This window comes from Euleptes europaea, chromosome 9 (genome assembly GCF_029931775.1).
Source record: "Euleptes europaea isolate rEulEur1 chromosome 9, rEulEur1.hap1, whole genome shotgun sequence".
Classification (NCBI taxonomy): domain Eukaryota; kingdom Metazoa; phylum Chordata; class Lepidosauria; order Squamata; family Sphaerodactylidae; genus Euleptes; species Euleptes europaea.
Genome location: NC_079320.1, coordinates 24,082,232 through 24,108,817, shown reverse-complemented (window position 1 = coordinate 24,108,817; position 26,586 = coordinate 24,082,232). Strand labels below are relative to the sequence as shown.

At 43.6% G+C, this 26,586-nt stretch overlaps 1 protein-coding gene and 1 non-coding gene across 2 annotated transcripts in view; one reads left to right on the top strand and one right to left on the bottom strand.

The window, feature by feature from the left end:
- The window catches only part of CXXC4 (CXXC finger protein 4), a 51,912-nt gene that overhangs the window by 19,772 nt on the left and 5,554 nt on the right, over positions 1 to 26,586 (top strand). The gene's annotated exons all lie outside the window — the stretch shown is intronic.
- On the bottom strand, positions 16,394 to 16,468 carry TRNAG-GCC (transfer RNA glycine (anticodon GCC)). Its single transcript has one exon. It is a non-coding gene; the product is annotated as a tRNA-Gly (tRNA).

Below are 26,586 nucleotides of genomic sequence, written 5' to 3'. Positions count from 1 at the left end.
GTTTTGTGTCATAGGATGTCATTATATTCCCTTGCTGGGTGTGTTTGCACAAGGGCTGCTACCAAGTGTCTCACTGTGATCTGTGATGGCACTGCTTCAGATATTGGCTGACAAATCTTCATCAGGTTAATGGCTCAGAATGGTTGGCTAATGTTTTGTTCATTCAGAAGTACCGTATATACTCGGGTATAAGCCGACCCAAGTATAAGCCGAGGTGCCTAATTTCACCCCCAAAATGGGGAAAAATTAGGCACCCACGTATAAGCCGAGGTGGAAATGCACCCCCTCCCCCCCCCCCGCAGGCTTACCTGACCAGGCTCCAGGCGCTCAGGCAGGCGGTGGCGGCGGCGGCCCCCTCCCTGTGCTCAGGAGGCCCCACAGGGTCAGTTGGCAAGCGGGAAGACCGGTCCGGGTGAGGTGGAGGGTGGGGGTTGAAGAAACCGCCACCGCCACGCAGAAGGCGCGATCGGGTGTGGGGGGGAAGAAGCTGCCACCGCCACCGCGCAGAAGGTGCGATCGGGTGGGGTGGGGGGAGAAGGCGGGACAGCCCGCCCATCAGCTGGCCGGCGGGAGTGCGCTGGGAGAGGGCCCGGCAGGTTAATTACCATATTGACCCGAGTATAAGCTGAGGTGAGTTTTTTAAGCCAAAAATCATGGCTAAAAAACTCGGCTTATACTCGAGTATATACGGTAACCCACCACTATGTTTTTGTTGAGTATCCATAAGAGCTTTTAGGAGGTGCAGCCTCCCAGCTGAAGGAAGGGGGAAAGAATGTGTCTAAAGAAAGAGCAACAGTTGTAACTGCTGGTTGAAAAAAGGTTTATCAGGCCATGTTGATCAGTTTAAAAGTATTGGTGCCTGAAAAGAAATGGGTTGGTTTCTTTGAAAGAGAGGAGAATGGCACAGGAACATTCATTTTGGGTGGGGAGGAGAGAGTCAGTATGCAATAAATATCCTCTGCCACATAGAGTGGAAGAGGAAGGTTGCTTTACAGTCCCATTGTTCAACAAAAAAGAGATTAACATCAATATATCTGATTCTCAACAAGGCCAAATTTGTAGATACTGAAATCCAAAGACTGGAACCATGATTTTTCTGCAAACCTGAAAAAACCCTCAGGTTTGCAGAAATCTTAGAAATCTAAAAATAAAAAATACCTTAGGAGGTTAAAAACCTCCAAAATTACAGAAGCGGTGTCTGAAGCTTTAAGAAATGAATGCTCTCGGTGGCTATTGCTAGGCAACCACAATGGTATTGTCAGCCCTTAAGCCTTGGTTTCTGTCAGTAAAAGGCAAGGGGAGGGGCAAGGCCTGCCAGCAAGCACTGGGCAACTTGATTTCCATGACACACTCAGGTCTTGCTGCTTGCTACCCCATGAAAGCCAGTGTTGTGTAGTGGTTAGAGTTTCACAGTAGGATCTGGGAAGCCCAGATTCATATTCCCATTCTGCTATGGAAGCTTGCTGGGTAACTTTGAGCCAGTCACATGTCCTTAACCTAACCTACCTCACAAAGTTGTTGTGAGGATAAAATGGAGGAGAGGAGACTTATATAAGCTGCTTTGGGTCCCCATTGTGGAGAACGGCAGGTTATAAGTGCAGTAAATCTCAGTATAGCCAAAGATTGGAGGGCAGCCAAAATTAGGTTGGTTGGTGGGTAGGAAGGAGAGAAAGAAGCAGGGAAAGGTGATAATGTGGGGGATGGCAGGGGGAGAGAAAGAGAAAATGGGGAAGGTGATACAGTGGACAATACAGTTGGTCCTGGAGACAACACTACACAACTTGGCCATAGTTTTCCCGGATAGAGGTTGCCAGAGTGAGGGATGGAGGGAAAGCTGAAGATAGGGGTGGGACAGATAAAGGTAGGTTGGATCATGGGTGGGAAGGAGAGAATGAAAGATTTAAAAAAGAGAGGCTATAGCGGCTGCCAGGGAAGAGAAAGAGTGAAGGATAATGAGATGCCCAGTTCAAGTCCTTGTGGGCCCATGCTTGTTCCTTCTAATGCTTTTGCATGAGGAAGGAAACCAAAAGGATACAGGATCATGCCAGCCTGTTCATACATCTCGGAAGCAAAAATAAGTTTTTAGTCCTTGAAATAATAGAACACATTTAAATAAATGAAACATTTTTTTTGAATCTGTTAAAAATGGATATTGAAAAAAGCAAATTCCAAACATACTAGCATAAAAGAATCATCTGAATTTGGGTTTTTGGGGAAAGAACTTAGTGAGGGATGAAGCATGACTCTTTGAATATTAGAGAACCTCCAAAGAACTGAACATTTACAGGTTTCTGCATATTTTGGTTTTTTAAACAATAAAAGTAGCTGGGAGAGCGAGCAATTTCAACCAGAAATTGTACTATGGGGGAATGAAGGATTTAAACTTTTTCTCTCTCCATTGTCTCCTTTCCTCTGCATTCAGTGCTAGGAGGCAACTTAGAGGAAGGCTTTTGCCTTTATACCCAGATTGTTGGCCTTCCAGAACAACTGGTTGTGCTCTGTGCAAAACAGAATGATGGACTACATGGACCACTGGCCTGATCCCCTCTCCACCTTCTGCATGTACTATATGAGAAACATGCATTCACCATACAGCTAGTGTTTGTTTCTTTCTGAAGGGAAATATTGGAGCTATGAGGAAGGCAAACGAAAAAAGCATTAAGCCTTACCATAGCCCCAATGTTCACTCCCCTTGATGCATCTGCTTTTAAATGGTAAAAAAATTGCAGGAACTCTGTTCATGCATCTCCCGCTGTTTTGTCTAGTTGTTTCTCTGGTTGGAAAAAAAAAAGTCATATGGGAATTTTAAATGGGAAAGCTAAGTTAGCATAGAGAAATGCCGAATCTTTTAACTTTAATTAAAATACAAGACCTTGTTAATTTTTTGATCATAGTTTCAAAGAGCCACAACTGCATCCTCTGCTCTGGTGAAAGGCTCTAAGACTAAACTGATTTGGACCAGGAAGGCATCATCTGAAAAGCCTTTGGCTTAAAGAAATGCCAGTGCTGTTTAATTTTCCCCGAAGTTGACAGCGGACTTTGGAATTCAGAATCTAAAGCTTCCTTGTTGCTTGAGCCGTGGGCTGTCTTGCTTGAGGTATCGGGCCCCGCTTGGTGACATCTGAACAACTTTGCTAATGGCAGCTGGAGGGAGCAGGGGACTCCCCGGCCCTTTCATGCCTCACAGGCCTAGAGCCAAGCAGTTGAATCACTTGCAAGGCTAACTGGCAGCCTTGTGAGAGGAAAACAGATCAGCCAGTGACAGGAGATGAGACATAGTGGGGGAGGAGGGGAAGAAGCAAATATGAGGAGGGGATCTCAACGGATACCCATGGCCAGCCATATTGTCCAGCCCTTAACTAGGATAGGGAGCACTGGGGGGGGGGGTTATTTGCGGAAGCTTCTTTGCCCCAAGAAAGCATTTTCTCTCTTCCTATTATGCTTAGAGTTGTGCATGCGATGAGCTGATGCAGATATACACATTCTCTACAGAGGTGAACATTGGCTTGTTTTGGAACACGCATGTGGCTGTGTGCATGTGGCTGCCTTCACACAGCATGTGACTGTGTGCACGTGGCTGCCTTCCTTTCAGTTGCTTTTATCTGTGGAGCTTTCAGGTTGCTGAATCTTGTTCCCTCACATGCAAACACCTGTCTTCCAATTGAATTATTCTGCAGGGTAATCTAAAGCCTCCCCTACTCGGCATCATATGTTTTCTCTTGTTTATTGAGTTATGTTGCACCATACTTCAGATATGACAGCCATTTAATAATCTTGAAGCCTTAGCTCTGCAGGGGCTAAAAAGATCTCAGCAGGCTTGTTAACTTCTGCTCTGAAACATTATGGGAAATATTTTCTCCTCCTTGGAATCCATAGGCTTCCGATTAATTTAAGACTATAAAAATCAATAGCCAGGTATGTGGTAAGCCTATTGAGTTTCCTACCTTTTTTTAATTTTCTGTTTTCAGATTTTAACTAGCCAACTTCATTCTGCATGCCGTGTTGTGAAAGAAACACAGAAACGTGATTTTATTTCTTAATTGTGTGGTTTATTCCCTTCTTCAGACAGTCCTCATTAGTGATTTAAACTATTTACCAAAGTTTTAGAAATCTCCTTCACTGTCTCAGGAAAGGAAGAGATTCAGTACTCCAGCACCAAATTACAATTTAAAATATTGGAAAAAATAGCATTTTAATACTATAATGAAACATTTTACTAAGAAGGTTTACTGAGAGGTTTTCACTGGATAAAACTATTCAGAGTATGGCTTGAAAGAACTTTCCTGATGAAATGGATAGATAGTTCTTATCCCAAGGTTAGGATAGAAACCTAACCTTCGCATAAGAACTGATTCTAATTTAATAGTGGCAACATTATTGGTGAAAATAGTGTATGGGTTGGATCCAGGCTAAATCTAGTAAGTGCCTGACCAGTGGTTCCGGTTGATATTTAGAATCTGTGGACCTGTTGATTAATAAGGTTTTAGAATGGACCTGGTAGTTGACATGTTGTACCAAAAAAACAAACATTCTTTGCGGAGCAACCTCAGCCTCTTTTTTTTAAAAAAATGTGCGTAATATAAATTAACTCACCTTTTTCAGTTTTCTTCTTCATTCAGAATCTGAGGATTAGATTGAACAATATGGACCTGGTCACTCCCCTCCATGTGGTGGGGGAATAGGAGTGTGGGGTACCTTGTCCCTCCCTGCTCACCAAGTACACCATCCCTCCCTCTGGACCAAATGGCTGCTCACACGGGGCTGTAGCATTTTCACCCTGTCTAAGCACATGTAACGGAATGTCCTGAACCCCATTCCATGTAATAGCATCCCCAGATACAGGACTGAATACAGGCGAAATTGTCAGTTTCTGCCGATCCCCCCTTCCCACTGGAGGTCCCCCTCGTGTCATTCCTTAAGGTCCCCTGCTCCCAGGAGCAGCGTTTTGTGGAGATCACTGGCCTGCAGTGGGAAGAGGGAAGAAATGAAGTTCCATTCTGTCTTTGGAAAATTTAGCCTGGATCCAACCCATAATTTGCAAACCAACAGCGTAAATGTATGAAAGGGTGTATCTCTGCTTAGGACAGCTTTGTAGAAACCGTTTGGAAAAAAAATGCCTGAACGCTTGCAGTGACACAGGCTAATAATTTGCTTTAAACATGCAGGTTTTGAGGCAGGGGAGTTGTGCCAGTTTACCAGATTCTTAGCAGAATTCCATGTGTGCACTGAAGCTACTCCAGGCATGAACTTTCTGCTCAGAGAAAAACAGATGGATAGATTTAGGTAACAGAAGAGTAAATCTGAGGGTGCCGAGACCACTGCTCAGTACAGGGAGTTTAGGAGGAGGTTCCCTGTGTGTGGAATTACCTCCCGGGAGAGATTTGCCTGACAAGCTCAACTGGTGTTCTTCCAAGGGCAACGAGGATAGTTTTTTTCCCAGTGAAGTCTTGGAGGGATGGCTGCTGAAAGCTCACAATTAAAGGTAGATGGACAGATGTTGCCTCTTTTATGGAGAAGATTGCATTGTTCGGTTCTGTTTTGAATGGTTTGCATTTGGATGTTAGTCCACTTCTTTGCATAATCTTGTTTAGAGATCCCTGTCTGGTGGGAAAGTAGGACGGACATTTTAATAAGAAATAAAACACAGAAAAGGGCATGAATTGGCAAAGGGAGCAATGATAGCATGGGTTTCAGCAGAAGCTGCTTCAAGAATTCTGGAGTGAGTGCGGAAAAACTGAGAGATAATCAAAATCCAGAGGGGAAAAAATGCTTGGGGCACAACTTTACTGCCAGAGACTTTGATCTTTGGAGCAAATTTGAAGCTTCAGCTGCAGAGGATAACTGTGGAATCAGAAACATGAGCCTGGGATTTATCCAGGAAATAGACTTCTGCCATAGATAGATGTCTATAGTAGGATGTTACAGCATTGCCAGGAGCTGCAGTAGGCAGGACAAAATGAGAAACAATGGGGAAAAGCACACCCCAACAGTAAAGAAAAATACAGGCCATGGAAGGAGAGTGCTTAGCCAGTTTCTGCCTTTGGTGTTAAGAAATGTGGTATAACAGTTGACATTGGAAGAGATATTCAGAGCAAAGGGAAGAAAATAGGTTATTTGCATAGAGGCTGTGCCGTCAACTACCTGGAGAAAGTCATCTTAAGAAACAAAGAAGTTGAAAAATTGGACTTAAAAGAGTAATTAAAAATAATACATTAGTAAAATAATTATGAGAGATCTTTAAATGCTAGGCAGTTAATATTTTCATAGAGTAAAGAGAGGCAAGTGGAATAAATAAGAGAACCTGATATTTCACTATATTACATGATAGTGACAGCAGTCTTCTGGATGGTTGTATCTGTGTCTTTCTAGTGTTTTGTGATAAGAAGTAATGAAGAGTAGTGAGTATTAGTTGATTAGAAAGGCCCATGGAAATTAACTGGGACCCAATTGCTGCTTGTATTCACACAAGGAATCTATGGGTGAAAACGCATGGACGCTTTAGCCTCCTTTATTCCCTGTTTTTTTTTTTGGGGGGAGGGGGTGTCTGTGAACTGTGGTTTGGTTCAGGCTGAAGGCAATGAAGAGATTCTTGGTTCATGTTTGGCGCTCAAAACAAACAAATGTTGGGATGAGTTTGTGAGCTGGGGTTGAAGTTTTCCATGATTACCCTGCTCTGGCTTTCCAAACTGGATTGGAAAAACCAGCCGATTTCAAAAGCAGTTTATCACATGGCATAAAAGGGGTAGGCAGCTGCAGTTCAACAAGGACAGATCTAGATCCTGCCTTTCCCCCAGCTTCATGAAAGATGATTTTTTCAGGAGACTGAAGAAGGCATACCAGCTATGAAAGTGCCACAGAAAGAGGGGATGGGGGACCACGCTTCCCTCCTCCCACCTGCTCACAAGCTTCTCTGACATCAGAAGGTACCCAACATAACCAAATGAAGAAAAACTTCTTTTTTATTTTTGATATACAGACCTACAGGTATTATGCCACTCAGATAAAGGGACAGCCACATCCAGGAGCAACAGCAGGAAAACAGAAATTGGGAATGGATTTTGCCGGCAACCTGTTCATAATGAAAACATGCATAAGAGGGGAAAAATGGGTGGGAGGATCTTGAATCATTAACATATCAGTATTTCAAGGACAAGGAAGAAAATAATGTAAACAAAATAAGAATCTGTTCCCTGTTCGGTCATCACATGTTCAGTCTCACAAAAGATAATGGAGATTAGTGTGTGTGTGTGTGTATAGTGCCATCAAGTTGCAGCCGGCTTATGGCATCCCCTTTTGGGGGTTTTCATGGCAAGAGACTAACAGGTGGTTTGCCAGTGCCTTCCTCTGCACAGCAACCCTGGTATTCCTTGGTGGTCTCCAATCCAAATACTAACCAGGGCCAACCCTGCTTAGCTTCTGAGATCTGACGAGATCAGGCTAGCCTGGGATGGAGATTGGTACGTTAGTATAAAATTAATTAGAAGCATCAGCACTATTAAGTAAACCCCTCCTGTATTATTACCACCAGAAGTGCTAAGCATTGACTGGGCTAAGAAGATGGTTCAGCTGTTCCCTAGAACTGAGTGGAAGATTCTGCTCTATATCCTGTCCTCATCTTCACCTCCCTGACCACATACAATCCTTCACCAGGCTTCTGGGCAAGTCAATCTGTCCCCTCTTCCTCCTGTCATGTAAAAAACATCTCTGGCTTTAGCTTTAAAGAAGTTGTTACTAGCTGTTGCAAAATTTGACCAGAATGATCTGAAAGTGCTAATTCCTATATCGTCTAAGCATATTAAAATGTTTCTGTGGTGTTAAGTAAGGGTTGAACCATGAAGCTGCCTTACATAGAGTCAGACCCTTGGTCTATCAAGGTCAATATAATCAACTCTGATTGCCAGTGGCTCTCCAAAGTCTCGGACAGAGGTCTTCGGTTTACATATTACCTGATCCTGTAAACTGGAAAAGGGGGATTGAACCTTTAGCATGCAAAGCAGAGGCTGGGCCACACTGCTATGGCCCTACACAAAGAGGGTTCATGCCAACTTTATGGGAGGGGGTTCCTACAAGTCTTTTTGTACTTGGGCATGGATATCAGAGTACAAAATTGACTAGCCGCATATCAAATGTAAATCACAGCTCTGTGCATCTTCTCTGTGCATCCTTAAAAGATTCATGCTCGGATTCACAATTGCCCTGTGAGTGTGTATTTAGGAAGGGATAATAATGCTTCTGCCCTGATCTGGTTGGCCCAGGCTAGCCTGATCTCATTAGATCTCAGAAACTAAGCAGAGTCAGCCCTGGTTAGTATTTGGATGGGAGACCATCAAGGAAGTCCAGGGTTGCTGTGCAGAGGAAGGCACTGGCAAACCACCTCTGTTAGTCTCTTGCCATAAAAACCCCAAAAGGGGTCGCCATAAGTCGCCTGCGACTTGAAGGCACTTTACACACACACACAAGAATGCTTCTAGGTGCCATTCATACTTGATGCTTTGTTTCCGTATTTGTACTTGGGTACTCATGGCTGAGTAAAAAAATATCTCATAGGAATTAACCCTAAGAAGTAGTCAAAATCTCAGGGCATGCTCAGGTGTCTTAAATATAGGCATTGGGTATGCCACTGCTTTATCAATCTGCTCCATCACCCTAGTTTAGGACTCAGTGTGGTTACAAATTATACATACCTTGGTTTCTGCAGTGAGTGCAGGGTTATCTGATACAGGGAGGGACTGCTGTAGAGGCAGGACCTCCCAGATGAATAGACGATAATAATAATTATTATTAATAAATAATAATGCCACAACTCCTGGACCTGAAAGTGAGATGTTTGAGTTATTATAACAGTGTTGATATTGTTTATTATTACATGGTTATATGTAATCTGCTGTGTGATAGCTGTCACAGGCAATTTTATCAGCTTTGCTGTCTGAGGGGATGAAATCAGCTGGAATTAAAATAGTGTCATTGGAAGGATAGCAGATAATCTACTCAGCAATGATAACTAGATGAAGAAAAATAAATCTAGACTTTATACATCAACGATGATTTTGAAGAGCAAGATTCAAGACTGGTAGCGCCTTGGAGACCTGAAAGATTTCTGGGGTATAAGCTTTTGAGAGAAAGCTCCCTTCATCAGATATAAGCTTTGACTCTCTAAAGCTTATACCTTGAAAATCTTGTTGGTCTCAAAGATGCTACTGGACTCAAATCTAGTGCTTCTATTGCAGATCAACATAGCTACCCTCCTGAAACAATGTTTTAAAAGTTCTAATTTCTGGTGATTGGTTTTCCTGTGGGACAACATCTGTTAAACAGTGTACTTTCTGTGCAAGGGAAAAGCATAGCAGCAAGTAAAAGCATTAGGGCCCGCCTCTTCCTCACATCAGTTTTACCTAGCCTTAATGGTCTTAGTGATTCTAGGGCCCTGGGCTCCAAGTAAGGGCTGACTGTCTTCCCAATGTTAGGCAAGTGGGAGCTGCTGCCACCTTCAGAAGTTTGTTACCCGTGCTGCACATGGAACATGCGCATGAGGCTGCTGAGTCCAAGCCAGCTGTGTCCCTCTGCCAGGTAGCAGACTGAGTGGTCAGGCCCCCTCTCTAGCTTGGGGCAGCTATCCCTGTTGCCCATTGGTTAAGACCACCCCTGGGGGTCAAAGGTATAAAGAGTACACATAGCATAGAGCTAAAGTGGTGTAGTTGTTAGGAGTGGTGGTTTGGAGCAGTGGACTCTGAGCTGGAGAACCAGGTTTCATTCCCCACTCCTCCACATGAGCAGCGGAGGCTAGTCTGGTGAACTGGATTTGTCTCCCCACTCCTACACATGAAGCCTGCTGAGCTAGTCACACTCTCTCAGCCTCACCCACCTCACAGGGTGTCTGTCGTGGGGAGGGGAAGGGAAGGTGATTGTAAGCCGATTTGATTCTTAAGTGGTAGAGAAAGTCAGCATATAAAAACTAACTCTTCTTCTTCATCTTCATTGGCTTACCAGGTCTCCCACAATGGCAGGAGACCTCCTGCTGTCCACCTGCTCTCCGTGCTGCCACTTGGCAGTGTGGTGGCAGAAAAGGGGGGAAGAGTTAATTGCATCAATGGTGTGATGTCACTTCCAGTGCAGACCCCGAAGTGAAGTCACCATGTAAGCATGACATTCTAGGAACTCCCCAAACTAGAGTTTTGGGGGTATCCTAGAGCATCACTCCAACACAGTGATGTCACTTCTGGTCTTGTTCTGAAAGTGGTGTTATGCCATTGGAGTGATGTCATTCCCCCACCCCCACTTCCCTCTCCCACCACTTGCCAGCCAGTGGTTCACAAGCTGATGTGATTCTCAGAAGCTGGTGGATAGTTTGGTAGCTGACTTCTGATTCTCAGCAAAAGGGACAAAGGCTGGTGACAGGGCTCAATATTTCTGGGTACCTACAGAGGCCTACAAATCCAACTGCTAAGTGCTACAGCCCTGGGGGGTGGGGAGGGGGTCCTGCTACTGCAGCTCTTTGCTATCATAACCAACTTGCACATTTTCTCCGAGTGAGTGATACCATCTTCTGAGAAGGAGAAAAAGGCAGCAACTCCCACTACCTGCTCACTCTCCCTTTCCCTCTATGTGGCAGTGGGGATTGGGCCCACAGGAAAAAGGCGAGGCAGTGGGTTTGGATGGTGAGAAAGAGATCGGGCCCCCTGTGTGTGTGTTTCGTTATAAGTCCAGTGCCAGTGTTAAATAGGACCAGTGCCCCTCCTAACCGATAATTTTCTCTTGACCAAGACGGTGGAAGAAGGTGAACAAAATAAATTGTGATTTCTGTTTATCCCACTGTTTGTGAAATTCCTCTTTGTGCTATTTGTATCTGGAGTCAAATGGTTCACAGTCACATATCCATATCACTTGGTTTCTTATTACCTCACTTAAAAACGTACAATGACTCACTGTTGAATGTGAGTCCTCTGAAAAGCCTTGTGTTTGAGGTAATGTGAGGCAGTGCAACAATCCTGTTTGTGTCATTTAGTGCGTAGTAGCTTGGTCATGCATGCAAGTCATCGCTGAATGCTCTCGTCATGAAGCGATGAACGGGCACGTGAGAACCAGTTCTTCTTAACTGTGATTCAGTCCCATTGAACCCAATGGGGCTTAGCTGTTAACGGTGCATGCCAATAAGACTTACTGAAGGCAAACACTTACTGTGCCCTCTGCATTTCAGTGGCAACTCTGAATTGAAATGTTATTGAAAAATCACAGCTCAGGGGGAACAACTGGCCTGACTTCCACTTGAACATGAGAAACCATGCCTAAAGAAGAAACAGTTAAGTAGGGCATTGTGGTTTGGCATACCAGAAGCAATCCTCCCCTGTGTGTTGTTGACACCATAGTTTGCACCCAGTGTACAGATCCTTGTATTTGTAATATGGACAGGTGGAGGGTTATTGTATACTATGCTGTAGGGCTCAGCAACTTGAGCAGGTCAGGTGCACTGCTTGTGTTTTCCCAAAATCCATTAGAAAGCCCTAAGAGGTCTGCTGCTGCTGAAGAATGCATGGATTGGTGTCCTGCTTCAGGCCGACTGGAATGGACCAATAAGGCACTCACAGTTGTTCTACTAGAAGTTCATTGATCAGACAGACTGTTCACTGCAGGCTGGATAGAGGCTGATGAATAAGTAACAAGTAAACAAGGTGGCAAGTAAGGAACTTGAGTTGTTGCAAGGGACTGAACCTGAATGACGTCTTAAGTATTTCAACTGGAAGTCTGTGTATCTCCAGACTCCACCTCCCTGGAGAGAACAGCTAAGAGAACAGGCCATGCTTGATTGTGTGCTTTGGCATGGCTGGGTTCTTCCTGTTGTCTTGAGACCCAATTGAGAAGTGGGGGAACATTTTCCTGGGCTGCTGATGGTTCTGAGGATGCTTGAATCAGGGACAGTCTTCTGAGGCCATTTGCTTGTCTGAGATGTGTGTCATTATGCATGGCTGCCTCCTATGGATGTTCTTGGTCTAAGGTTTTGGACTCTTCCTCTGAAACGGCAGGGTCAGAGCCCCAGAGTGTGATGGGTTTGCAGTCCTAGATGAACCAGGATTTCCTGGTTATTTTCTTCATAAAGATTAAGCATTAAAAAAGATGTGATGCTGCTGCTTTGTCGATTTAAATTAATCCCATGAATTGAAACGTTAAAAAAAAGTTTAAGTGAAAGAAAATGAAGATGTAGGATTATACAACGCATGGTGTACATAAAAGAAAAGATAGGTTTGTCAAGTTGCTATAAATGAATTAAATAAATAATGGGATTAGTGGTGCTGGAATTTGACATTGGTAATTTTAAAGAGTTTTGTGGTGGTCTGATTACAGCAGACCAGATTGCAACAATTTTTGCTTTGTTTCTAAGGGCCAAACTACACAGTAAAGTTCCTTCACTATCCCTGAAGCCACACAGCAGCCAAGGGGAATATTTTTAAAGCCAGGGGAACGGGGTTCTGATTTGGCTCAGGACCATGGTGTGGGGGGAGGAGGGGCTGCTGTTTCTCTGGGACATTTTCTTGAGTTGAGATGGGCCCCTGCAGACTTTAAAAACAATGTTATCCACAGTTTCTGTCTGTTTTGCAAGGAAGAATGAATCCAGATCCAGTTCCTTAAAACAATATTGTGTAGGCTATAAATTGGGCGGTGCTGATAATGTAGGCACAATGTGGAGTTTTTGGAGTACCTGAAATATTTCCAGGAAAAAGTTTTTTAGTGGAGAGAATGGTTACCTTAAAAAAATTATAATTACCACTCCTGCTTCTGTGCAGCTGTCCCCCACCCCACCCCCCACCCCCCAGTTAGGGCTTCTTTTGCCTCTTAGGCTGGTTCCTACCAATGTGAGCAAACCAATGTAACATCACAACACAGTGTATCCAATCAGATTTTTCAAACAGAAGCATACCAGTACTCCTGAGGGTGATTCTAGTCAATCCATTTTTATATATGAAGTAAGGTAAAATCACAGTGCTACATAGCCAGTCAGATTTGGTTATGTTCTGATGCCTGTAATCCTAAAATCATTTTCCAGGGAGTAAGCCCCTTTGAATAAAATGGGACTTACTTCTGAGTTGACCTGCTTAGAACTCCTTCATCACTAGGGTTGCCAACCTCCAGGTACTAGCTGGAGATCTCCTGCTATTACAACTGATCTCCAGCTGATAGAGATCAGCTCACCTGGAGAAAATGGTCGCTTTGCCAATTGGACTCTATGGCATTGAAGTCCCTCCCCAAACCCTGCCCTCCACAGGCTCTGCCCCAAAAACCTCCTGCTGGTGGTGAACAGGGGCCTGGCAACCCTATTCATCACTGAGGGCAGACAAAACTAATTCAAAGAGATGGCTATGCTTATTTGATAGGTGAAATATATTCCCTTTGAAGCAATTGCTGAGAAATTGCCAGTAGACAAAATGTCTAAAATCCTCACCTTTTTGTGTGTGGCTCAGATCTAATCCTGAATGCATTTGTATGGAAGAAAGTTTCACTGGACTAACGGAAGTCCAAGTAAATGTGTTTAGGATTTGGTAGGGGAAAGTATCTTATTTCTCACATCATCACACTGCGATTCCAGAGATTATATGTACAAGAACAGGCTGAGACCCTAAAAGTCAAATCCATTGTTGCTTTTATGCAGAAGTAAAAGTTATATTTTCTGCATGTGTGTGAACTCAACGCAGCTGAAATTCAGATACGTTTCCAGATCTGGTTTCTGTCAAATAAAATATAGACGATATGTAACAGAAGAAGGAAAATAGCTGCCAAGGCATGGATTCATGGCCTTTCAATGCAAACAAAAACTCACTTTTAAAAGTCAATGGCAAATCTCAAGTAAGGAAGAGGGGACTGAGCAGGGCTGGGTACCTTGTAGAACTGTTTTCATACAGGTAATGAAAAGATAGCCAGCTCATTGGGAGAATGCTTTCACATTTCCCCTCTTGCAACACGTGTGCAATGGTTTGCTCTGCAATCCAACAGCAAAACACTGAGAAAGCTGTTCATATATGTAGCTTTCTCTACTGAAGTGCTCTGCTAATTTTAGTGACCATTCAAACATGCTTTCAGTCTGCACTGAAGAAAATACAACATGGCTAGTGCCTAAGGGCTACTTTTCACCTTTTGCATGCAGGTATCATGAATATCCAATTAGAAAATACATGCATGATGTATTGGTCATGCAATGGGTATGCATGTGCTTGTTTCTTTGCATGTGCCCCATTTAAGGTATATCCAAGTGGCAAATGGAAGAGGATTGGTTCTGCTCAGAGCCATGCACAACAACATTACCCACAAGAGTACTTCATGCCTGACACATTGAGTGTTTATTTTGTACTCTGGTAATTTGGGTTGCCAGCCTCCAGGTGGGGTCTGGAGATCTGGAGTTACACCTGATCTCTCGACGACAGAGATTAGTTCCCCTGGAAGAAATGGCAGTCCTGGAGGGTGGACTGTATGGCATTATACCCTACTGAAGTTCTGCCATTCCCCAAACCCCTCTCTTCTTCCACTCCCCAAATATCCAGGAATTTCCTAACCCGGAATTGGCAACCCTATCTGGAATGTGTATATGCCATTTTTAAAAGTAAAAGGAGAATAGGTCCCAAGTCAGAAGTGGGTCAACAGTTTGAAGTATATGTATATATTGAAGTATATGGAACAACCTGTAAATAGTATTTTTAAACAACAGCATACCAAGCAATATTGCAATTAGTGCATGCATTTGTATGTGAATTCCCCACATTTCTAATTTCATTCTACTTAAACTGAATCCATATTAAGACAGATCATTGAATATATATAATCCCACAGTTATTAAGGAAAAAGGATTGGCTTCTGCTTGTTTTAGGATTGCTTCATGAATTCCTGAAGCAGTTGAACCTTTGGCCTTGCTCTAAATTAAATTAGTTGCACTGAAGCTCCATATAAATATTGGGGGTTAAATTAGATTTGCCGAGCAATCCTAAACAGAGTTGCACCTTTATAAATCCATTGAAGTCAGGAGGGTTTTAGGAGGGTGTTCCTCTGTTTATGACTGCACTGTTAGACATTTAAAATTAAAGGGGATTAAAATAGATTGAGGTTATGTTAAGATTTGCTGATCCCACTGACTGCAGTGAGATGTGAGCCTGATTTGTTTTTTATTGATTTGGTCCATTAGATTGTCTGTAGTTCTCCACGGCATTCTTTACACTGAATGGGATTTGTTGACACATGATCTAGTGATGGGCCCTGGCTTAGATCTTATTTTGTTAAAAAAAAAAAATTAAATGGCAGATCTACCTATCAAGATACATTAGGTTTAGGGGTTCTACTTCTGATTATCAGGGACTCTGGGCAATGAGTGCCCCTGGCAAACTTTAGTATGACTTAACTGTGATCTGAATGATAAGTTTATAGACAGGGTAAGAGAGAGAGAGAGAGATCTTTTAGTTTCTGTATATATGCCAACATAGAAAAAGAAGTATCCTGTCAATGCACTGAGGGGGTTGATTAATATGTAACCCAGGAAGGAGATCTGTGCCCCAGAATAGAATAAAAAGGTATCGTTTCAATCAAATTGGCCTTTGTTTCAGACTATCGTACACCACCAATGATTAAGAATGCTGCTTATTTCATAGTGTCACAGCTCCAGAGCTTTATGTAGAAGGCACTTACAATTTGCAGTCTCTTCTTCTGTCTTTTTAAACATTGGTCTGATTTGCCATCCTACAAGCTAAGCATTGTCCCATTGGAGTGGAGCTGTGGTCAGGAGGGAAAGTGCAAAGGAAGTACATTTGGACGTTCCATAGGGCCTTCTCCTGCAGAACTGTGTTAGACTCCAAGTGTGAATGGAGCGCAGTCCACTCTAGAAAGGCAGTGGTAAGTCATAGATATACATTCTGATTGTGTTAAGAAGTAGTAAGACTTTCCTCTGATACATTTGACAATGTTTTGGCCTGAATCTGCCTGGTCTTCATTCAGTGAGAAAAGGCTGTTCAGAGGTGACCCTTAATTTATAGAGCATCCTTTTTTTTTAAGCCCCAAGTTGTAGAGAACCAGAAAATTACAGAACAGCAGTTTTCTTAACTGACTTACCTCTGTCTACTTCCTTCTCTCTTAATCTGGGCCTCCTCCAAAAATTGTCTTTCATCCCCTCATGAAACTGATAGCAGCAAAATGCCCCATCCACATTGCTTCCTGAATCCATCTGTAGATGCCTGTCAAGTGTCTTGTACTGTGAAGAACACTTTATATCTGGCATGGCAAATATTGAAAACATATGAAGCTGCCTTATACTGAATCAGACCCTTGGTCCATCAAAGTCAGTATTGTCTACTCAGACCAGCAGTGGCTCTCCAGAGTCTCACAGGCAGAGGTCTTTCACGTCACCTACTTGCCTTCTCCCTTTAACTGGAGATGCCAGGGATTGAACCTGGGACCTTCTGCATGGCAAGCAGATGCTCTACCACTGAGCCACAGCCTCTCCCTTGCCCTACTTGATGTCCAGAAGACTGGCTTGGAAGTTTTCCACAGACCTTAGTCAATTTAAATAATCTGTTCCACATATCTCTTCTTGGTGGCTCTGCATGATAACCTTCAATCTCTCCTGCCTCTGCCTGGCATCATCCACAGGGACACTCCAAAGGAATTGGAAAAAGCATCAAGGTACAACAGTATGGAAGGTGCTGAGTTGAATGACCGATTTCCCTACATCCATGTATCTCCTTACAAAAAGTTCATTTGGAAATCGTAGGGCTCTCATGCCAAAACTTTCCTTCTTGTATACTCCCAGAGGCTTGCTATTTACCGTCTATTTGTCTTGAATCTGTGGAATGCCCCACATTCCTCCTTTGCTGAAAAAGTTTACAAAAGAGGGAACAATTCTTGATACACAGTTTCTTTTCCCCCTTCTTGATTCATGTAAATTAAGCCATAATAAACACCCAGATGTAGGAGGAGTGCACAAGTAGACTGTTTTCACTGGAGATCTTAGAAGTCAATAAAAGATGGCTGAACAAGTGAAAACTGGAAGCCAGGTACCCCCTAGGCTCAGGTCATTTGTTTCAGAGTAATCCATCTGTGTGCAGACACAAGATGCAGTCCCAAGCAAAGGGTAATAAGTCAGACATTTTTTTATCAGCTCTGAATCGAATACAAGGTAGCAACATTGCACTAAGTAGAGGTGTATTCCTCTGAAATGTACACGTTTCCCAGAGATTGAGATACTGAGGATTCTAAATTGTCAGCCCACAGGACATCAGAATGCCCATTACTTAGAGCGGGGGTCCCCAGTGTGGTGGCCATGGCATGACACCCACCGGCACCTTTTCTAGCACCTGCCAAGTGTTTTTAGGAAGTGGGTGTGGCCAGGTAGGGCTTTTGCCCAACAAAGCTTCTGAATAACAAGTGACCGGCTGTGTAAAGTTGTTTAAATGTTGATTTGACAGCAGCTGCCACCACAGCACAAGGATCTCCACTGTGTTATTGAAGTTAAGCTGTGGTAATCATTTTGTGGCTGTCTCCGCCCCCTGGGGCAGCCATTTTGTTGCTGCGCCCACCGTGCTGCGTCAGAATTCCAAATGTGCCCACAGGCTCAAAAAGGTTGAGGACCCCTTATCTAGAGCCATTTTAGAAGTTTTTTTTAAAAAAAAGAAAGAATAGGAATGCTTTTCAAACTGGAGCACACATGAGATGTTTTCTAAAGGGAGTATTTGAATTATATATCCAAGCAAAGAACATTTTGTACCAAGAAAAATGGATTTTGTGACCTGCATGCATTATGCTAATTTGCTTGTGCATGGTTGTTTCGCGTAAATTAATCTTCTGCTAGTGATGGGGAGGAGCAAGAATCTCTACATGGCACTGAGGCCAGAATACTAGAAAGCTTTAGGAATTCCCTTGGGAGGCTAACTTCATGAGGCTACACATGGTAGCTTTCCAGGGTCTCAATCAGAGGTCTTTCACATCCCCTACTACCTGGTCCTTTTTAACTGGAGATAATGAAGATTGAACCTGAGTCCTTCTGCATGCAAAGCAGATGCTCTAGCAGTGAGCCACAGCCACTCTGTAAGGCATTTGCCCACACTTTGAAACTGGTCTTGGTAACTAAAAAGGCTAGAGCAAGGGTGTCAGACATAAGGCCTGGCTGCCCAATCTGGCCCCTTGAATGCTCTTATCCAACCCGCGAGCCAGCCAAGGCAGCCAGGCCCCCCCCCCTTGATCTGGGCTGGCGAGGCATGGCCCAGCCCAACCAAGTGGCATTTATGTCATATCCGACTCTCGTAACAATTGACTTCGATACCCCTGGGCTAGAGACTTGTTTTTTTAAAAAAGAAGTTCTCAGGATGTTGGACCGATAACTGATACATCTTCCTTTTATTTAGAGACCTACAGGAGACCATACAGTACATTAATTAACCCAGAAGAAACAGTGTTCCTTTTTCTGCCCTTGCCATAAGTCAGATTTGCCTGTTAGTCATAGATCTGAATCACTCATGATTTATAGGGTTGCCAACCTCCAGGTACTAGCTGGCTGTCTCCTGCTATTACAACTGATCTCCAGCCGATAGAGATCAACTCACCTGGAGAAAATGGCCACTTTGGCAATTGGACTCTATGGCATTGAAGTCCCTCCCCTCCCCAAACCCAGCCTTCCTCAGGCTCCACCCCAAAAACCTCCCACTGGTGGCGAAGAGGGACCTGGCAACACTAATGATTTAGGATTCAGTCTCTGGGTCATATACCAAAGACAAATGGCTCCTTAACATGCTTCTGCTTTCACAAGCCCAAGAACTGGTAGCATCTTGTAACCATTTGTGGAGTTTCTGTGCACAGAGCTCTCTCCACAGTAAGTACCCAAAAGTCAGGTGGTTGGTAGAGAATATCCCTACGTCCAGATTTTGCACTGTGTGAGCAAACGCTGGTCAGATTATCCACACTTCAAACTCTGGTAGTACTGATCCTCTCCCAGCCGCTCTTGCCCAACACTGAGCACCCTCCCCCCTCCCCCCCAGTGTTCATGTGATCAACACACTGACCATCTGTTCCACGGAAGCAAGAGGAGCCCTGGGCACTCGACAGCAAAAAGCTTTCAGCTATGCTTGTGTGTGTGTGTGTGTTTGTGTGTGTTTTTGTGCATTGAGGCAACGGACTTTCCTCCCACACATATTTATAGATGCATAATCCTTTGTTAATCTTTCTTTTCATTTCAGACTAGGAGTGTCTTTTCAGTCACGAATGTAGATTCAGATTGCCACCCCAGCATTTAAACGCCCTTTGGAAACATGGGAACAGTTCATCAAGTTATTGCTTTGCATAACTCAAATTGTATGAATCTAAGGATGCTAAGGTTTAATGTCAGCAAGAATAAATAAGAACATTCAGTGTTCCTGCTGAATCAGATCAGTGGTCCATAAGGCTGCCAGATCTGGGTTGGGAAATTCGTGGAGATATGGTGGTGCCTAGGGATGGCCAGGTTTGGAGAGGGGAGGGACCTCAGTGGGGTATAATTCCATAAAGTCTACCCCCCCCCAGCAACCATTTTCTCCAAGGAAACCAATCTGTCATTTGGAGACCTAGAGATCTCCAGTTCCCACCTGGAGGCTGGCATCCCTAGTGGTCCATCTAGTGCCACATTCTGTTTCGCACAGTGGCCAACTAATTTGCCACAGGGCATAGAGGCCAAAGCCCTCCCCTGTTGCTGCCTCCCAGTACTGCTATTTGGAAGTTTGCCACCTTAAATAGATGGACCCTCCCTTCAGTCACCATGGCTAATAGTCATTGATGGATCTCTCCTCCATTAATCTGCCTAACCACCTTTTAAAGCTATCTGCGCTTGTGGCAATCATCAGGACCGGATCTAAATTTTTGAGGGAGGGACAAAAGTACAAATCAATGCCCCTAACTGATCCCCCTGGGGATCAAATTGATCCCCCCTGGGGAAGACAATGGCAAACCACCCTGTAAACATGTCTGCCTAGTAAATGTCAGGATGTGACATCACCCTATGGGTCAGCAATGACCTGGTGCTTGCACAGGGGACTACCTTTACCTTTTAATATATTATATACATATTTCTTCTTTATATAATCTGCTGCTGCCCCCTCTGCGTGCTGCCGAGGAAGGCTCCCCCTTGCCCCCACCAATCCAACCCTGGCCATCACTACCTCCCCTGGCAGTGAATCCCACAATTTAATTACTTGTTGAGTAAAGAAGTATTTCTTTTTGTCGCTTCTGAACCTGTTTCCAAACAATTTCATTGGGTGCATCTGAATTCTAGTGTTATGGGAGAGGGAGAAATCCACTATCCACTTTTCGCACCCATGCATAATTTTATAAACCTCTATCATATCCCCACCTTAGTCATTGTTTTTCTAGACTGAAAGGGCCCAGACTCTCTAGCCTTTCCTTGTAGGTGGTGTTCAGCCTTCTCTTTGAATTTCTTGGCCCAGCAATCCTGCCCTACAATGCCAGATTCTCGTGGTCTTAATTAAGTACAGGACTTTCCCTTGATATTCCAAAATACATAATTTAAGTCACGTATAATGCAAACCTATGTGAGGTTACCCTAGTCTAAGCCCGTTGCAATCAGTGGGCTTAGACTAGAGTAACTCTTCATAGGATTGTACCAATAGAGTGCCATTCTGAGCTGAATTACATCAGAAGGCCTTAGGATGTCACAAAGGATGACTCTGCTTAGGATGTTATTGATAGGGTATAAGTCTGTGCAAAATTGCAAATATGCCCATCCCCATTACAAGGGGAAGAGTTTGCATGTAACTTTTGGTTTTTTTTCCTGGTTGACAGTAAGGAAAAATAATAATTATAAATAATCATCATATACCCATAGTATTAAGGACTATCCACAGATTTGGAAACAGAGATAAAAACACTGAAAACATTGACTACCTCAACAATACACTATCTTCACAGATGCTGTAGTATGTCATAGCCTAGAAAACATGCTGTTTGTATCTGTAGTATACACAGAAGTTATCATTATCTGATGCTGTAGATAGTACTACCTAGAATTCTTCATATTACAGTTCTTAGAAAGCATTTTGGATAACTGGCAGTGCAATCCTATGTGGATAACTTTTGGATAGCTGGCAGTGCAATCCTACTCCAACCTCATTCAGATTAGTGGGCTCAGACTGGAGTAGCTCCTCATAGGATAAACACTGTAAAAACCTGTCTTAAAAAGCACTGAACTCATTCCAGAAGAGAAGCTATTTCATTTGACCCCGCCCCCCCCCAGTGTTCATCCACATGTCCACTTTGTTCATTGGAATAATCGGAGGGAGGTGTCAATGTCTCCACTTTTTAACCCATGGGACTTCACATCTCTGTGACCAATATGCAGCCGTATGCTTTTCGGACATGGAAGAAGTCTTTAGAATGTGTGATGGATGAAAAACATTACCTGGATATTTGGTTAAAAACAAGATATATTCCTCTCAGCAAAAACTTTTTGGAAAAGATTCTAGTATTATTTTATATGAGTTGTAGAAATGAACCCTTGAAGTACAACAAAGCACAAGCTTTACAGGAGAGAGGTGTCTACTAGCAATATAGGGTCCCCCCCTCAATTGGGTGTATAGATCTCGTGTGTTGGTATAATCTCTTTGAAATATGGAACTTTTTAACCATGGTGCTATGGATAATTATTTCTTTAAGAAGGCAATTAGCAGTTGCCACAGGCTCCGATAGCTTTCGAGCTGCTCACAGTACAAAATAAGCACTTTAAAAATCCTGCTTTCTCACAGCAAAGCTATTGTGTGGTTGAAGCAACGTCTGTGAGGAGGAATAACAATAACGACAGATCATTTGGTCTGATGTATGAGGTAGGGGTGCATGAGAGAGAGACTGTTATGGGACCGGCCTGACTCTTGGGCATATTATTTATGACGCAGAAGAGAAATGGCTTTGGAACAGACTTTGGATCTGACCGTATAATTCTAAAACAGCTGTGATTGGCAGGCGTACCACCATTTTCTCTGAGTCAGTAGAGTAACGTATTTCAACTAGTTTTTTTGAACATATTCCCCAACAGAGCAGGCATTTATAGATTATTTCTGGGCACAAATAGATGGTAGATGTGTCCTTCTTTTGGGAATGGCCTGTAGAAATAGAAGCCTTATTTTTAAAAAAAACAACAACAACTATTTATATCATTAAAAAACATTCCATTGTGTTCCCTGTAGTCTGAAAATGTTGAAACCATATGTAATTCTATAGACTGTTGGAATGTTTAAGCTACTGGTGTCCCGCATTTTCAGAAAGGGAGCCAAGGGAGCAACATGTGACCCACTAACTACAAGCATATGACAGGAAATAACGTGGGATCATAGTCACATGACAAAGTCATATGACAGGAAGCAGAGTCTTGCCTGTGTTAAAAAAAAAGAATCCTTTCCGCCAGTGAGTGACCTCTTCTTGTAGCCCTGCTGCTTCTCTCCACGTGTGTGCAAACACAGGAAAGTAGTATTGCAGTAGTATTCCAGAAATATTGGTGACTCTATAAGGATACACAGCTCAGCAGGTGGAAGTGTGCAACCCCATCAGAGAGTCTCAGCCCATGGCTAGAAGATCACTGGGTTAAGTGATATGAAAACAACCTATCCAGTTGCTATCACCCTAATTACATTCCAATTTTTCTGCACCCTTCTTTCAAAGAACAGATAGGGTCCTATGTTTTACATCATTCCCACAATAACTCTGAGCAAGAGTCTCCAGTCAGATACAGTGGCAGAGCATGGGTTGGGGCTGCCTGAATGAAGCTGGGGCTCACGTGATCTATCTTTCTCTGCTCTTCACACACTGCGCTTTCTTCCCTTCCTTTCTGGAAACAAACCGCAGTTTGCCAGGATGTCCAAACTAGCAACTGTGGTTTGTGTTTGCCATCCAAAGCAGAATTGCAAACCACAGTTTGAGGATAGCGTGAGGTGTTAGCACAAGGCAGAGTCTGCCAATTCAGCAAGCTGTCGTTTGCCTCTAAACAGGAAGGGAGCCTGGTGGGAATTGCTGGAGAGGAAAAGGCAGGAGGGAGTATTCAAGGCAAGAGACAGACAGAAGTGGCTTGCCATGGCCTGCCTCTGCGTAGCCGCCCTGGACTTCCTTGGTGGTCTCCCATCCAAGTACTAACAAGGCTGACCCTTCATAGCTTCTGGTATCTGATGAGATCCAGCTAGCCTGGGCCATCCAGGCCAGGTTGAGGCTCATTTTGGACTCTCTTTAAAACCAAGTATTGTTCTGTCTAAAGCATAAGCACCGTGACTGGCTCAAAGTCACCCAGTGAGCTCTGCAAACCATATAAGTAGAATGATCGAATTGTATGTGTTCATACTCTCCCCACCCTCTTTCATTTTAGTCGGAAAAAATGCCTTCCATTAAAACTGACCAAAAAGGGGGAGGAGGATCCCGGGAATTGAAGGCTTGAAGGTTATCAGGCTTCTGTTGTGGTAAATTCTCTCGAATGCCAGCGCTTTACAGCATTACCTTTTAGCAGAAGCCAGAACAGCAGGATTTTTGCATTTCCTCTGGGGAACGAGGCTGCTGTTTGTCAGTATTTGCACCTGCATGAGCAGCGAAGGCTGCCTTAAACAATGCTGATCAATTCCAATTTTATTCCTGACTTCCCCTCCCCCTCACTTCCAGAGGAATCTGTCTTCCCTGTCACTCAGGATAATGATCCTCCTGCAAGCGAAGACGAGAATCCAGAAATGCACTGTAATCTCATCAAGACTTTGATTCCCCAGCAGGGACGGTTGAATTTGTACAACCGGGAGGTTGGGGCACGTAAGCTTCCCACGTTGGTTGGCGTGCTCATCCGCACTCAAATATGCGGGGTTTCTTCTGCCTCTTCCTTTTCCAGTTGATCGTGGCAGAACCAAAGGATTTTATTTCCTGAAATGAGATGAAATGACCTTAGTCTGTCCTTTCAATTCCAAATCTTTTTGGTTATTATTTTTAAATGCACTCCCTACATACGCTAAAAGCAGCAGCAGTTCTCAGTTTCACAAACAGGAGGCCATTATAATAATAATAATTTCTATAGCATCTTTAGACTCAGTAAATCTCATTACAAATTATTTGTGTGTGGCGGGGTGGGGGGATCAACTTGAAACCAATGGGACATGTGCGTGGAAATGGCTGCAGGATTTCAGCTTGAAAAGTGTATTCGCTGACCATGTTTTCTTCAAAGCAAGTCTCCCATCTTTGGATCAACCTTATTGCCATGTAGATGTCATTCGGAGCGCTGCTAACAGCAACCCTGTGAGGAAGATCACAGTGACTGCCATTTTGAAAACAGGGCCAGTGCAGAAAGAGGACAAGACTGAAATTCCACACACATTGCAGAGTGCAGGAAGGTTGAAATGAGATTGTAAATCAGCCTTCTCCAATGACCACCAGCCAGTTAAAATGCCTTCCTGTTTTTCACTGTCTGAAACCTGATACACATTTTTGGAACTGCTTGTCTGTTTTTCACATACATCCCAGCAGAAGGATAGGGGCTGAAAAGCGCTTTTAAGCAGAATGTATGACTTCAGCTTCGGGCTGGTGTACACGTTACAGTTGCCACAAGGAAATCGCTCTACATAGCTGCTGTAATCACAGGGAAAAGTTGCTCCCTCGTCATGTGGTGCCATGCCATAAGTCTGCACACAGCTTTTTATCTTTGACAGCTCTATTGATGTGGAGAAAATTGTCCCAGCTATGTCCAAACTGCCTGTGGAGCAAATTAGCAATTGCGGCGTACGAACTGGCCCCAGTTTGCCAAAGGCTAGCTACTGAATCCATGATTGAATCTCAGCGGGAGGTACTATCTTGTTACCGTACGTAGGATCCACTAATGGCGGTACCTTCCACGAGCATCAGAAGAAGGCGCCCCTGTTAGCAGAACAGAATCTGTGGGATCCAACCCGTACTTTTGTAATGTAGAGGTTTCTAATTTTCGCTTTGTTTTGTAAGGTTCTTTATTTAGAGCAGACTGCCTCAGAGCTGAGACAGAGGCGGCATATATGAGAAGTTTAATTGATCTTTGCTGTGATGCACACAGGCATGTTTTCCAGCTGTCCATCATGATCTCCCAAGTCGTGTATGACTGGGGCTTGGGGAAAAGGCAAAAAAGCTGAAGTGCAAGTTTCAACTAAGGACGTCAGCATCACTCAGTGGCCCCACTAGTCATCCTGTCTAGGGTCATTTATGCATGGTGGCTTTAACCTCCTTTATTCCCCGTTTCGGCCAGAATCAAAGTAACCCGGGTTGGAGGAAACTGTATGCATTGGTTGGAATGATCAGGGACGAAACTGAGTGCTAATGGAGGCATGAATACAGAAAAGCAGTCTCCCAATTCAAATCAAGTCCCACCCCTTTAAATGTAATTGGCTCTGTAATTGGCTTACCTCGCAAGAGAAGATTTCCTTCCCCCCCAATCCCAACTGCCGCATAAAAAAGAATTTTAAGAACAAAAAAACAAAAAAAGAGAAGGAGCAATCTAAAAGAAGGGGGGGCGGGGAGAGAAATCCAAGCCTCTTTTTAAAAAAGTCTTTCTTTTGCTCAGAAAGAGCTCAGAGGTAGCAGGAAGCACTTGAATCCCTGCCTCTTTACACACTGCTTCGTGATTGGCTGTGAGAGAAGCCAATCTTCTGTGCTTCCATTGTTTGGCTATCTGTATATGCTGCCTTGAAGAGGGGTTTGGAAGAGAAAGTTGTATGCTCGCTCAGTGATTCTGGAATGAGCCAGGGTGAATGGTTTAATTTGGGCCAGAATAGGAACGGGAAAAGCCGGGTTCATTTTGCATTAAAACAAGGTTGAGCCGACAAGGAATGAGGTATTGTGCATACTGACAAATTTGATCCTGGCTGAAACGGAATAAAGGAGGTTAAAGCGACCATGCATAAATGACCTAGGTGGAGGAAGGAAAAGGAGGAATAGAGCTGGGATATTTTTTCATCAGCATATTTCCCTTCCAGCTCCTGTCATTTCCTCATGGGCAAGGGAGACAAACTGGAAAGAGTTCAGAAGTAGTTGTGCTCCAGTTTGCCTCTAAACATTCTGCACTTAGCTCTAAAATCGACAAATAATGGCTTTGTCATTCCAAATAACATGATAAATATTCAGCACATCGTCTGATTGGCATTTCAATTATCTGTCACATTTTTTATCCCAGGCTTCTAAGTAGTTCAGTGTAGCAAACATGGTTCCTTCTTTCTCATTTTGTCCTTACAGTGACAACCCTATAAAGTAGATTAGGCAAAGTGAAAGTGACTGGCCCAAGGTCACCCAAAGAGTTTCATGGCAGAGTGTGAATCTGAGCCTGGGTCTTCCGGATCCTAGTCTAGGACTGTACCCACTACCCGACAATGTCAATGGCTTACCCGCCTCCCACCCACTGATTTCTCATGGACAAGTAAATTTTCTGGGGCAAGGGAAAAAATACACAATAGCACAAAGGTGCTATTGACATGTGTCCTTTTAAATGGTCCTTTGAATCTGATTTGAACACACAAGCTGATTGGCGTCATTCTAAACTCAGATTCCTTCTATATTCCTTTATATAGTATACATCCATGTGCCTTGGGTCAGTAGCCATATTAAAGCCAC